Source organism: Macaca thibetana, chromosome 1, assembly GCF_024542745.1.
Source record: "Macaca thibetana thibetana isolate TM-01 chromosome 1, ASM2454274v1, whole genome shotgun sequence".
In the NCBI taxonomy this organism is placed as follows: domain Eukaryota; kingdom Metazoa; phylum Chordata; class Mammalia; order Primates; family Cercopithecidae; genus Macaca; species Macaca thibetana.
Window position 1 is genome coordinate 56343035 of NC_065578.1, and position 14831 is coordinate 56357865.

The window sequence follows — 14831 nt, forward strand, 5'->3', positions numbered from 1 at the left end:
CTGTTAAACACTAACTCCCATTCCCTCCTCCTTGCAGTCCCTGGTAACCATCATTCTACTTTCTGTCTCTATGAGTTTGACTACCATAGGAACCTCATGTAAGAAGAATCATATAATATTTGTCCCTTTTGTGACTGGTTCACTTAGCAGAGTCTTCAGGCTTCATCCATAATAAGGCATGTGTCAGAATTTCTTTCCCTCTTACAGGTGAATAGGATTCCATTGTATATGTATAGCACATTTTGTTTACTCATCTATCCATGGGCATTTGGGTTGCTTCCACCTTGTACAGCACATTTAGTAAGTACTATAATAGAAGTGGCTAGTGTGTGGAAGGGCAAAAGAGAGACATCTAACCTAGGTTTGTCAATCAGGGAAGAATTCCTGAGGAAATAGTGCCTGAGCTGAGAGGTCTGTAGGATAAACTGGAGTCAGCCAGATAAAGGAAGGGCAAAGAGAGAGTGGGTAGGGGGAGACAGGAGAAGAATGTCCTAAGCAGAAAAATTTAAAAAGAAGAAGAAGGAAGAGGAGGAGGAGAAGGAGAAGGAGGAAGCATACTTGTGCAAAGAACATATTTGCTATCCAATATCTCTCACACAAGACCAGGACCCCTCACTCCCTCACTCTTCTACCAGGTAGAGAGTTGGAAATATGTAAAAGTATCCTTCTGCTTGTCACTACGAAAGATGTCTTTAGGTATCTGCACAGGGCACCAGGGAAGTGGGGGAAGGGATTCCAAATGTCCTACAGTGCATAGGGCAGCCTTGCAAAAAAAGGAATTGTCCCAACTAGAAATGCTAATTCTTGCTTCACTTGAGAAACACTACTTAATAAATGTTCACTGAATAAAAAAAAAAAAGAAAAAGAAAAAAGAAAACTCGGCACATTTTAGAACTGAATGTGGTTTTCATCATGAAGTCTTTGCCCATGCCTATGTTCTGAATGGTATTGCCTAGGTTTTCTTCTAGGGTTTTTATGGTTTTGGGTTTTACATTTAAATCTTTAATCCATCTTGAGTTAATTTTTGTATAAGGTGTAAGGAAGGGGCCCAGTTTCAGTTTTCTGCATTTGGCTAGGAAGGTGGTGGGCAAGGGGAGAGAACTTAGAGGACAGGTCAGTAGGTGCAGCAAACCCTTACGGCACACATATACCTATGTAACAAATCTACATGTTCTGCACATGTATCCCAAAACTTAAGGTAAAAAAAAAAGGTGGTTTTCTCTGCTTGTGGAGGGTCAGGCAGACATGAGGCTGAGATCATTTTCACAGTCTCTCTGATATTTTCAGTTCTGTGAGTTTCTTCTCTACATAGTATCTCTATATTATACCTCTATTTTGCAAACATCGCCTGTATGATCAATTAAACAGCATCTGCTCATTTAATGAGAATGATTCCCCGTGCTTTGCTTGTTAGGTCATTAGGAGAGAGGCACACATGTGAATATGAAGAGAGGCAGCCACACCAAGATGTTGCTTATCACACTGTTGTGTAATTGCTGGTTTACTTGACTGCTAGATTATGAGGCCTGTGGAGCAAGAGGTTTCTCTGATTCATCTTCATATCCCAGTGCCTGGTACACAGTGGATGCTCGGTAAATGTTTGATAGAAGAACGTTATTTTTACAGATGAGAGTATCAGCAACGGAAAAACAAATGACTTCTCCAAGGTGCTGATGGGAGCTCTGGTTTTTAAGGATGGGATTTTACACCCTGTGGAATATTTAGCCTTAGCTCTCCCAAACATGTTCTTATACTTTCATAAGAAAAAATAAAGGCAAAGGCAGATTAGTTCAGAAAATTCTCTGAGGTTAGAGAAATAACCTCAAGAGGTTTAAGGTGCCTTCAGTTCTCTAGAAGACCTCATCCAGACTGCAGGAACAGAGGTACCGTAGGTGGAAAACCAAATAGATAAGTGCCATGAGAATACTAGAGCTATCCTGAAAGAGGCTACAGAAAAATCTCATTATTTCAGATCCCACTAATTCTAAATTTGGACAGAATCTGGGCCACATTCCCTTTCTTCAATAAACCTGTTCTCCATAAATTATACAAAATTACTAGAATGAAGAACAAGAAACGGGGAGCTTATTCATTAATAAATATTTGTGGAAAGCTAACTTTATTCTTTTCTTATGAAAAAAATAATATACATCATCAAGGAGAATTTTATAAAGTGCCAAGAACTTTAATGTGCATTCTCTCTCCCCGAATTTTTGCAAAATACTTCCAAAGAGTGCCTGGGTCATGCCCCTCTCCATCCCATAATAGAGAAAACTTAGGCTCAGAGAGGTGAAATTACTTGCCCAAGATACTACAGCTTTATGCAAAGAAAAGAATATATAAATATATTTTATTTTGATTGAAAGTCAATGATCAGAAATCTTAAATTATAGTAATAAAGATTGTCAAGTTTTCTCCTCTTGGGGACATTTATGCATATATGGAGAATCAACAATATGACCCTGAACATAGGCCAGTGAAAACGTATGACTACGGGAATATTGGCAGTCCAGACAGTTAACACCTTGGGAATGATAGGCCAAGTCCTAAGAGAAATCCAACTTCAGTTAATTCTCAATATCCTTTGGCGTCATTCAGATTTGTAGGTAAAGCCAAAGGGCCATTAGTCTCATCAGTATAAAAGCCCTGCTTTACAATTATATTGCTGCCCTATAGTGACCATCATGAGCAGATTCTGAAATTAGGACAGAGGCATTAAAACTAAAGTTTAATATCAGTAAGTTAATTTTTTTTTAATGACACTACTCCATGCTGGCAAATATGTGGTAAAACAGACTGCATCATACATCTGGCAGTACAACTTTTTAGAATATAATTTGATCAAAAAAAGACCAAGAGCCTTAAAAATATCCACACATGTTGACCTAGTAATCCTGGAATTTCAATGAAGGAAATAATGACAGTAGTGTACAAAGCTGTGCTCAAAGATACAGATAGAACCTGCATGGCTAACAATATGGTGTTTACTAAATTATGGTATACTCCTATGCTAGAATGCTTTATGTTGATTGAAAATGTTGTTGTAGAAGAATATTTAATTATTGGAAAAATGTGGATAAGTAAAAAATAGGTTACAAAGCAGCATGTATAGTTTAATTTCAACTTTGAAAAAAATTATTTTTATGTAAAGAAGAATGGTGGTGTATATACAACAAAATCTTGATTGGGTTTATGTCTAAGTGGTGAGATTTCATATAATTTGCACTTCTTTCTTTATAGCTTTTCTGTATTTTATAAATTTTCTACAATAAATATATGATACTTTTATAAATAGAAAAAAGCATAAGGACCAGGCTCCATCAACTATCACTGTGTAACTCTGAGCCAGCAATTAAGCACTCTGAGCTTAACTGGGCACAGCACTGATATGACAATTCTTTGTGCACCTCTCAAGTGCTTTGCAGAGACGGTCTACCACTAGTAAAACTGCATGTGTAATATGCCTCTTGTAAGATTAATATGAGGACCAGTTGTACGAAAAAAGTGAAAGTACTTTGAAAACTACAAAAAAAAAAAAAAAAAAAAAAAAAAAAGATTCCCAAACATAAGAGATTCCTTTTATTATTGGATCAGATGAAGAAGTTTTTGTTAAGTGCGTGGGTGATTATACCAAAGGACACAGATAAAGGAGTGAAAATATAGACACAGACTTTGACAGCATGGAAATAAACATGAAAGAGTATGCGTGTCTATTCACATGGGTAAATATGTCATACAGCACAGTCAGAGTCATGAGATGATGCATCTCAGTATCTCAGAGTCTCAGACACTCTCATTGGAGCCATTTATACAGAAGATGAACTATCTTCTCCTCAAAAGTGAGGTTATAACTGTCTTGATGTCCCTTCCCCTTCCTGAGTCCGAGTGATCTCATTGTTCAGTTCCCACCGTGTGCATGTGTCTTTATAGCAGCATAATTTATAACCTTTTGGGTAATACCCAGTATGATGTGAACCTGCGTTTTGAGTTTAGGCAATTGCCAGTAAAAACTTTATTTTCAAAATTTTAAATATATAACTTTAAAATGTCTGCACATCCCTTAGACATTATTAAAGATTCAGATCTCAGTCTTTAGAGGTGCTGGCATTTTTAATTTAAATATTGAGGCCACATTTCTCTGGTAATTTCTTGCCGATTTGCAATCTCCTAATTTTCTAAATAGTTTTTAGAAGTCAAATCTAATCTGGCAGGTAAATCCCTGAGCTATATGAATGAGGCTCCTGGAGATGGGACTGAGAATCGGGGTGATCACCATAGAAATGTTTGGCGGAAGCCATAATACAGAAGCTGCCTAGGGCTGAAATGGCTGAATACTGCATCTGACTTTGTGCTCATCAGACAGACTGTGAGGCTTGAGGCTTGAGTCAGAACCAAAAAGTCACTGGCTTTTGCCCTCAGTGCTCAGAATGCCTGTCCCTCCCACCCTACAACCCTGGCCTCATGCCTCATGTTCATTGCTTTCTGTGGAAGAATGGCATTAGTAATATCTATAGTTCATAGTGTGATTGTGATGACAGAATGAGTCAGTGTTCATAATTTACTCAGCACAGTCGCCATAGCACCGAAGATTCGACATGCCCAAGTTCATCTCTCACCATCTCAGCAGCTCTACTAGGCTAATTTTTTCCCTCTCATCCCTCAGATCATCCTTGCCCATGTTCTGTATACATGTTCCAGGACCTAGGGTACACAGGCATCAAACTTTGGAGGTGCAGACCCCATAGGTCCCTGAAGGGACTCCCACCTTTGGGGAGGGCTCCCTCTTCTGGCAGGGCACAGGATGAAGAAAAGAGGTGAGACTCATACGCTGCAGAGATAATCAGGCAGAGTTTCTCTCTGTCAGGAACTTACACTGTAATATTAGTGTAGTGCTCCACACACAGTACCTACTTTCCTTTCCTGTCAATCTGCATAAGATATTATATTTCTTCTATAGCAGGTTATACTGTATATCTTATATGTAGTAGGTATTATACAATCTCTTTGAAAAAATGCATATGGCAATAAAAAAGGCAAGTATATACTACAGGTACATGAAAGTAGGAGAAAAGGATGAGGGAAAGGAAGAAATCAAGATAGATGGATGGGTAAACAGAAAGAAAAATGAGGGAAAAATGTGTTACTTATGCATTAAGGTCATTAATAAGACCAAAGGTTGAGATTTAACACATTATATGCAAGCTTTAATATATTTTATGCAACCTTCTACTCATGTACAAATTGAAGGAACCCTGAGAAGGACAGACATGGCTGGAATAAAGTGGGTTGTGCCACTGCAGCCCACCCGAAGAGGTGGTGGAGATGCCATTTTCTGTCTCAGGGAGATGGTAGTTTACAGAGTTCAGATGCCACCCACAGCAATCAAAGGTTTATAGGCATAGCTAGACAAAGAGGTGAACTAAAGGCTTCTTGACTTTTACAATGAAAAATTCAGTGCAATTCCACAAATACCTACTGGGAGCTGATCATGTGCCAGGAGGTAGGAAATACAAGGATGACTAAATCATGGACCCTGCCCTCAAGTCACGTATAGTCTAGCATTTTTGTTTCTCTTTGTTAAAATTCTCTCCATCTTTCATATCGCAAATAGAAGAGCATGCAGAGACTTTACCAGCTTGGCATGGTTATTCTTATTTTAAAGAAAAACAGTGAAAATTCCAAGAAAAAAAGTAGTGACTGAGTATAGGATCTAAAAATGTGAAGGTGTTAAATTCGCCTCACTATTAATTCCAGAATCGAAAATTAAGTATGTATAGTTAGTAACTTCAGTACAGAATGGAAGCCAGTAAATCACTGAAGCGTTCTGTTGTAGGTAACATCTGGAACAGAATGGATACACTCATACCCATTTCTTTGTTTTGGCAGGCACACGGGCAATATGAAACAATGTAGCAGACAGGGCACCCCTCACTGGCTGAGACATCTTGGTAAGCCCCTGCACCTCTCTGAACGTTGGCATCATATTCTATAAAAAAAGAGATAATACCTCTATTTTCCAAAATTGTTATGGCTAGCTAATTAATGCTCTCATAGTCCAAAGGAGAACACTGAGCTACTAAGAGGTTGAGTGATTCATCAAGTATGAAATGACAGGTATGTCAAGCTCTTACAGCAAGATCTGGCAAAATAGTAAGCGTAATCATTATCATTACTATTGTTTTCATTGTCGTTTTCCTCATTGCAGTTCAATATGCATACATCTAACTAAGTAACTCTTCAAATTCAAGCCTGCTAATGGCAAATCTAGCCCTTTGTCCACAACACTGGTCACCCAGCCCCAGGCTCCATCCTGGTCACCCAGCCCCTGCGCCCCTCTCCATCACCCTGTCCCCAGGTTCAAGCTTGCATTTCCTCAGACACAACTCTCCCCACTAAAAGATGAATTTCACTAGTCTCTTCTCACTTTGACCCAGTCCCTTGCTTTCTATGACACCACATTCCTTTGCTGTAACCAGAACTATGATTGCTTCTCCACCTCTGGCCATCTCTGCAAAGCACTTGAGAGGTGCACAAAGAATCCTCATGTCAGTGCTGTCCCTAATTACAGTATCATCATTTTGATACAAACAGCTCCCTTAAGGAGTGTCTTCATAAAAATAGAAGCACCTATTAAATAACCACAGCACAGTCATGGAAAATGAGTTTTAAATTAAAATTTAAAACAAATGAGGGAGATAGAAAAACAATAAGCAGTAGACCCCATATAAAGCAATCAGCCATCTAAATAAAAGCAGAGACGCCCAAGTGGACAGCTCTGATTTATCAAGTGTAACAGCCTCTGGAATTTGGATGAGAATTTTCAGAAGCGTCTTTCTCTATTACTCAGTTGACCCTCAAAGGTACAGGACGCTCCCAGAGCACGTTAATATTTGTGATTTACAAAGCGCACATGTCACAGGCCCTTTCATGAGGACAAAGAAAGTACAGTGGAAAAATGCCCTGACCTTGCCTCGCTTTTTTCCTTTTCTGTAACACTGATTATTTTCTAACAGATTATATTATTTATGTACGTCTATTTTTTCTCTCTGTCTCTCCACCTTAGAATGTAAACTCCACCAAGTGGGGACCTTCATTTTGTTCACCAATGTAGCCAAATCCTGGAGAACACTTCCTGGCACACAGTAGGTACTCAATAAGTAGCTTTTGAGTAAATAGATGAAAATTTAAGAGTAGTTTTGTTCCAGTGACCTAACCTTCCTGAGTCGTAGTCACCTCATCTGTAAAATGGGGATAATAACATGTAATTAACAGTTGTATTGTAATAATTCAATGACAAAAATTTATGTGAAGTACTTAGCACCATGCCTGGCAATCAGTACTCAACAAACGGTAGCAATAAATAATACTCTCTGGGCGTGGTAGTTCACGCCTGTAATCCCAGCACTTTGGGAGGCCAAGGCGGGTGGATCACCTGAGGTCAGGAGTTCGAGACCAGACTGGCCAACATGGCAAAACCCTGTCTTTGGTAAAAATACAAAAATTAGCCAGCGTGGTGGGACGCGCCTGTAATCCCAGCTACACGGGAGGCTGAGGCATGAAAATCGCTTGAACCCGGGAGGTGGAGGTTGCAGCGAGCAGAGATCATGCCATGGCACTCCAGCCTGGGAGACAAGAGTGAGAGTCTCAAAAAAAAAAGTGAAAAATCAAAAATAAAAATAAATAAATAATACAGTTCTTTAGAGATGAATATTTATCTTGAAAGTTCACGCAAAACACTCTACACTCATGACTCATCCCAAAATCAGCCACAAAAGAGCAGTGAACAAAGGATCCAGAAATAAAAAACCACAGCTTTTCACCTAGTCTTCATCCCCTAATGCCAAAGGGCTCATGGGCCCATCATGGGATCAGAATGAGAAAATTAGAAGAATCCTTAATAATCAACCAGAACAGAGTCAGCAGATGACTTTATTTTTACAAATAAAGTTTTATTAGAATGTAGCCACAGTCATTTGCTTACATATCGTGTGCAGTGACTTTGATGCCACAGCGACAAAATTAAATAGTTGCACTATTTAAACTCTGTATAACCCTCGCAGCCTAAAGTATTTACCATCTGTCCCTTTAAGAAAAAGTATGTCATATGACCCTTGGTTTTCAGACGGGGAAACAGGGGCCCGCAAGCAGATGAGCCATCCCCAAGGTCACCCAGCAATTTTAGGCTCTGAATCTTTGAAACTAGTGCCTCCCACATCTCTTCAGAGGCCCAAATAGTCACTGTAAATCTTCAGTCACAGGGCCTGTCTGCATGCTGACAACTCTAAGTGCAGTCTGACTTCTCCCCTGGTGAGCAGATGAATGATCATTTGCTTGCAAGAGGCCCTAACTATGCCCATGAAGAGGTGAGACGCGACGCCTGGAGCTGGAAAGAACATGGGCCTTAGCACCATATAATATTGGGATCAGTTTCCAGCTCCACAGTGTGCTGGATATTTGTTTTTGTGTAAGTTGCTTAACCCCTCGGGTCTCAGTTTCTCATCTGTCTAATGGGAGTAGTGGCTTCTTAGTTGAGCACTTAGAGGATTCAGTGAAATGAGGCCAAGCATGTAAAAGCAACTAGCTTAGAAAATAGTACCACCATAGCTTTTTAAAGACCAAGACTGATAAAAGGAATCATTAAGAACATTTCTGAGTTGACCAAATCTGCTTGAAAACATTCATGGTCTCACTTCCCAGGGTGTTGTGAACATACCTTTTCTCTGTCATGAATTACAGACTTGGTCCTATAAATTATCTCATGAAGGCAGCTTCCTGACAGTGCCAATTTCTAAAAATATGTTGATTTTGAGCTACGAATTGATTTTTTTTGTTGTGATAAATTAAAATCCGATATCATCCAACAAAACACTAACCACACAGAGACCCAATTTTTCCCTTTAGAGGTTCTATCTATTTGACATTAAAATAGATCTAGGGCAGCCATGGGCCAGTGGAAGCCCTGAACATTGAATGTAATACGCAAGGAGTATGGGGTGGTCTAGAGAGGAGAGATTGTAGAGAAAAGAAAGGCAAAATTTAAAAAATAGGAAAAAGAAGAGGACACTCCCTGCTTCCTGTTTTGTGAGCATCAGAAAATGACTCAAATCTGTCCAGAGCAATGTTCAAGTATAGGCTTTTACAAATAATTTATAGGGAGATCTCATGGTTCACTTCTCTTTGGGTTTCAGATCTCTTCATTCGCAAATGCGTGGGTTAGTTCATGCCTAAGGGAGCTTCCATCCCTGACATCCTATGACTGGATAATTCTGAATCATGGATATTTTACTGTCTACATGGCAAAACTAGCATCTTTGGTACATAGCATCTTGGGCTCCAATATCAGGGCCAGACGATTAGCATTTCATTGTAAGCTGACATAGTCATTGTTTCCTTTTTCCTCCCTTCTCTCTCTTTCATTCTATCGATCCCTGAATGTCTTCCCTTTTACCTTCAATGACCAGTTAGCATCTCTGTCATATGCCAGGGTCTCCTATGCCAGGCCTTGCCGATACAACAATAAATGAGCCAGGGTACCTTGTGTGGAGCTTGTAGTCTGATGGGAGTGTGAGTCAACTCATTATGACACAGATGATCATGTGCTAGGATACAGTAAGCAGAAGATGAAGTAGGGACATCATAAAAGGCTTTCTTAATTCTGCTTAGAGGACATAGAAAGACTGTACAGGAGATAGGACAATATAGCCAATAATGTAATATTATTTAACACCTTGGGCTTTTTACTTTACTCTGCACTATTCTAAGTCTTAGAAGACTAAATTAATCTTTCACCAACCCTAAGACATAGGTACATTTATTATCTCCATCTTATGGATGAGTAAACAGAGACACACACACATTAAGAAAAATTACTTTAAACTACCGTATGACCCAGAAATCCTACTACTGCGTACATATCCAAAGAAATGAAATCAGTGTATTGAAGAGATACCTGCACTCCCATGTTCACTGTAGCATTATTCATAATAGACAAGAAATGGAATCAAGTGTGGTATCAGTGAACAAATACATAAAGAAAATGTGGTATATATATGCAATGAAATACTGTCAAGCCACAAAAAAGAAAATCCTGTCATTTGGAGAACATGGATGAGCCTGGGGGACATTATATTAAGTGAAATAAGCCAGGAACAGAAAGACAAATATTACGTGATCTCATTTATACACTGAATTCATAAAAGCAGAGAGTTGAATGGTGGTTATCAGAGGGAGGGTTGGGTGGGGAGATTGGAGAGATATTAGTAAAAAGATACAAAATTTTGGTTAACTAGAAATAATTTCATCTTTCCCTTAGTCTAGTTGCATTTCTGGAAAATTCAGTATTATGTATATGGGTAAAAATACTTTGTTTATGTGCTAAATAGAGTTAGCTTTTTAAGTTCACATAATTACCAACAGGTTTTTCATCTACATGAATGTCTAGAAAGACATTAGAAAGTCATATAGCATAGGAAAATATCTTCTGCTGTATGCGTCTGCCCTGAATATTGCAGATTATTTAGCAGCCTTGGCTTTTAACAATTAAATTTCTGCATTACCAACCCCTCTGCAAAAAGTTGTGACTACCAAACTGCCTACATACATTTCCTAACCACTCCTTAGAGACACAGAACCATCAAGTTGAGAATCTCTGAAACAAAAGAAAGAAAATAAACTTGGGTATTATAGAGTTCTAATTTGAATTCAATTTCTTTCGGGTGACCAGAGTGGAGCCTGGGGGTCAAATGACCAGGGTGGAACTTCATGAAGTCATTTAACCTACCTGTACCTCAGTTGATCCTTCTATAAAAGGGGGATAATAAAAAATTCCAAGAACTGTTGGATGTCAAATGAGACAGATCCATGAAAGCCTGCTCTAAACCACACTGTCATGTTTACAGGCTAGCCCTTATCCCCAGTCTTGTGAGAGTCCTGTGCACTGCTCACTGTCCAGGATGACAGCAACATCCCAGATACTTCTGGGTCCTGGAGACCACCAGGTCCCAGTGTGATGCTCTACAGCCTCCTTAGCTTTTTCCTAACTTCTTCCCTGGGACATTTCCCTTTCTCAACCTCATTTGCTCTCTCCAAACCTTGCTCAAAACATCCAGTTTGAACTGAAAGGAGAACAGACTTGTTTTTGATGAGGCACAAATAAGGTGACATCTGGTTTTCACTGAGGAATAAATTATTAAATCAGCCCTGAAATTTAAGTGCAGTTACTGTATTTAAAACACAATTACCTATCTATTTTGAGGGACAATATTGAATCCTGGGCCACTCTCATCTCCTACCTGTTATGTTTTAGTCATTTTGTGTACATTTGCTGATTCTTAATCATGAAGTCATTTTAGTTTTTGTGTAGTAAGTATTACCGGGCACCAGCTATGTGTGTCATTGTGCTAGCTAGATAGACAATAGTGATGAACACAAAGATGAGGCCTTATTTATCTCTGTATTTATACAGGTACCCAATAATTATTTCCTGAGTGAATGCATGTATATATCTTTCTCTTCCATATATCTGTGCCTTTAGAAATACTGTTTTCTCTTCCCTTACTTAATTATTCTGGTCCTCTCCAACTCATTCCTCCACTGCCAAGTCAGTGAAATTTTTCAGGAACATTCTTGGCAAAGTTAAACCCCAGTCTATGAACACGGACAACTCTGTTCACACTTGTATCTGTATCACACAATGACTCACACATAGCTGGTGCCCGGTAATACTTACTACATAAAAAATGAAATAACATCGTGATTAAGAATCAGCAAATGTGCACAAAATAACTAAGGCATAGCAGGTAGGAGGTGGGAGTAGCCCAGGATCTTGGCAGCTGTTAGTTCTCTTTGTGAGTCTGGGTTCACTAATGAACTATGCGCATCTCAGGGGCAAGGACAGTGACCAATTCATCTTCAAATCCTCAGGAAACAGGGCTGCACATGGCATAGAGTAGGCATCTAATATGTTACAAGTTGAGTATCCCCTATCCAAAAATTTGAAACCTAAAATTCTCCCAAGTCCAAAACTTTTTGAGACCTGACATGATGCTCAAAGGAAATGCTCACTGGAGCATTTCAGATTTTGGATTTTTGGATTTAGGATGCTCAACTGTTAAGTATATATAATACAAATATTCCAACATCTGAAAAACTCTAAAATTTGAAACACTTCTGGTCCCAAGCATTTCAGATAAGGGATACTCAACCTGTACTGCCTAATCATATATGGGTTATACTGTCAACATTCTATCTATCCAAGACAAACTACGGATGAAGCAGTCCCAGTTGTAACTCCACCCCTTTTGTCTTCACTCACGAAAGCTCAGGAAAGAATGAAAGTGAGTAACAGTGACAATAAGACAGAGATAATAGGGAATCTGCTCTAATATAGATCAAAGCATAAAATGATTTTATAAAATCATTTATAAAATTTGGTATGCTATTATTAGTAACACCTCACTAGTATCAGAGATTCTGGACCAAGCTACCAAGCTCTGCCATTTGTTAGCTGTGTGAGTTAAATTATATGGACCCTGGCTTTCCCATTTGCAAAATGGTGATAATAATAGCGTCTACTTCATAGAATTGCCGTAGCATACTTAGATTGTTGCGTCTAATAGCTCTAAGTAAGTGTTGGCTCATTCAAATGAATAAGCAAAATTCACATGTGTCTGTGGCAACAAGGATGTTGCAACATCTTGAAAAGTTGATGCAGGCCACTGCCCTTCATCCTAAGAAACAGACTTACTTGTAGGGGCCTGCAGTGTGTATCATTTTTTATGATATAAAGTCATAATAATTATATGGATTGAAATGGTGACTGGAGAGAGAAGAGAGTCAGTGAGGTTCACTAGAAAGTCTTGGAGTTGAAAAGTCTCTTCTGAGTCAACAGCCAGGTCAGGGACACTCACAGAATCTCACTGTCCTTATCTGCAAAATGAAGATGACATAACTCCTTCCTTGTCATCCATCCGTCTGGTCTACAGACCTAGTAACATCATGATATATTAGCAATATCTAGGTATCTAAATGTATGAACAGCTTTCACTATTGATTTATTCCCTGCAACAAGCTAATAATAAAACAAAATTTACTCACATAAGGATTAGGATCAGGAGTTCTTTGAAATTCAAGACAGGGTGTAAATTGCTGCAAAGGGTCTCTTTAATTGGGATCAAAACATTTTTGACAGCTTTTGGATTTTAGCTATTGTCACGTTCCGCAAATGTTTCTTTTCTTGGTTTTAAAAAAAAGTGCAGTCAAGCTCGAGCAAAAAAACTGCAGATGAGATAAACAACTAAGACTGTCATTCCAAATGATAAAGACCCAGTTTTCCATTTCTTTGATATGGAAAAAAAAACCCTTCATTTACAACCCATGCTGCACATTGAGTCAGCCCCCTGCTGGGCAATGACTAAGGTTTAGTAAACTGTTCTGCTCATAATCTCCAATGGAGGTTTTTCAAATAAAAAGCATCAATAGATATGACTGTGAGAGAAAACATAATCTTAAAATTAGTCTCTGGATTCAACTTAGATGTGACTTTGTTCAGCACCTTATCTTCTACTTGACTTTCTTCAACAATATTTCATCAGATGGTTGGTGCTTGAATACCCCCAGCGACGGTGAACTCTCTCACACAAAAGGCAGTCCATTTAACTGCTGACTGATAGAAAAGCCTTCTTACTGATAAACAGAAACCACCTCCTAAAACTTCTATCAATTAGTCCTGGTTCCATTCCTTGAGGTCACACAGAGCAAGTCAGCTCCTCTTCCTACTTGACAATTCATATAAAGACTGTTAATGTTAGGCACGGTGGCTCACACCTGTAATCTGAACACTTTTGGGAGGCCAAGGGTGGGGGGTGGATCACCTGAGGTCAGAAGTTCAAGACCAGCCTGGCCAACATGGTGAAACCCTGTCTTTACTAAAATACAAGATAAATTAGCAGGGTGTGCTAGTGCACACCTGTACACCCAGCTACTTGGGAGGCTGAGGTAGGAGAATTACTTGAACCTGAGAGGCGGAGGTTGCAGTGAACCAAGATCGCACCACTGCACTCCGGCCTGGGTGACAAAGTGAGACTCCATCTCAAAAACAAACAAAAACAAAACAAAACAAAAACAAACAAACCAACAACAACAAAAAACAAAACAAAAAAAGAAAAACTATTAATATGGGGTACCCTGACCCTTATCATCTTTACTTCAGATCGAAACATATTCAGTCCTTTTAACCATTTTTTAGGACCTTTGTTAAGGCATATTAACAAGCTAAGATTGCCAGATGCTACAGAAGTCTAATGTTAATCTAACAAAACTGGGGTAGACTAAGTGAGACAGAAAACATTCAACTCTACTTCCTCCCTAATTCTCCACTAGGGATCTAACATGTCCTCTACAAAGCTAAATGGCTTTGGGTGGATATGATTTTACTGTTGTTCTCTTTGTGTCCAGCTAAAGAATCAAAAATAGTGCTACAAGGTTTGGTGGTATCTTTCTTTGGGGACAGTTTAGCCACATTTGAGTAAGGATGCAGATAAAAGTAAACAACATAAACTACCCTAATTAGTTAAAATCAAGGTAATTAGGACTTCAATGATCTGGGCACAGCCTATTTGATGATGGGGTCCGTGATAAAACAGCAAAGCCCAAAACACGACCCTCAGACAAGATAAAACACCAGATACCCTTTACCTCTGTCCTTGTCCCTTTGATTACACAAACCAAGTGTCATGGTAATGGAAGAGACTAGAGATGATATCACATATTGGGGCATATAAATCATTGTGAAAGTATCTCTCAATTGGGCTTGATCCACATTACTAAGCTCC

General features: G+C 39.0%; 1 protein-coding gene across 5 annotated transcripts in view; it reads right to left on the reverse strand.

Annotated features, from left to right (window-relative positions):
* Positions 1-14831, reverse strand: part of DAB1 (DAB adaptor protein 1) — a 1249655-nt gene that overhangs the window by 122911 nt on the left and 1111913 nt on the right. The window lies entirely within an intron of this gene.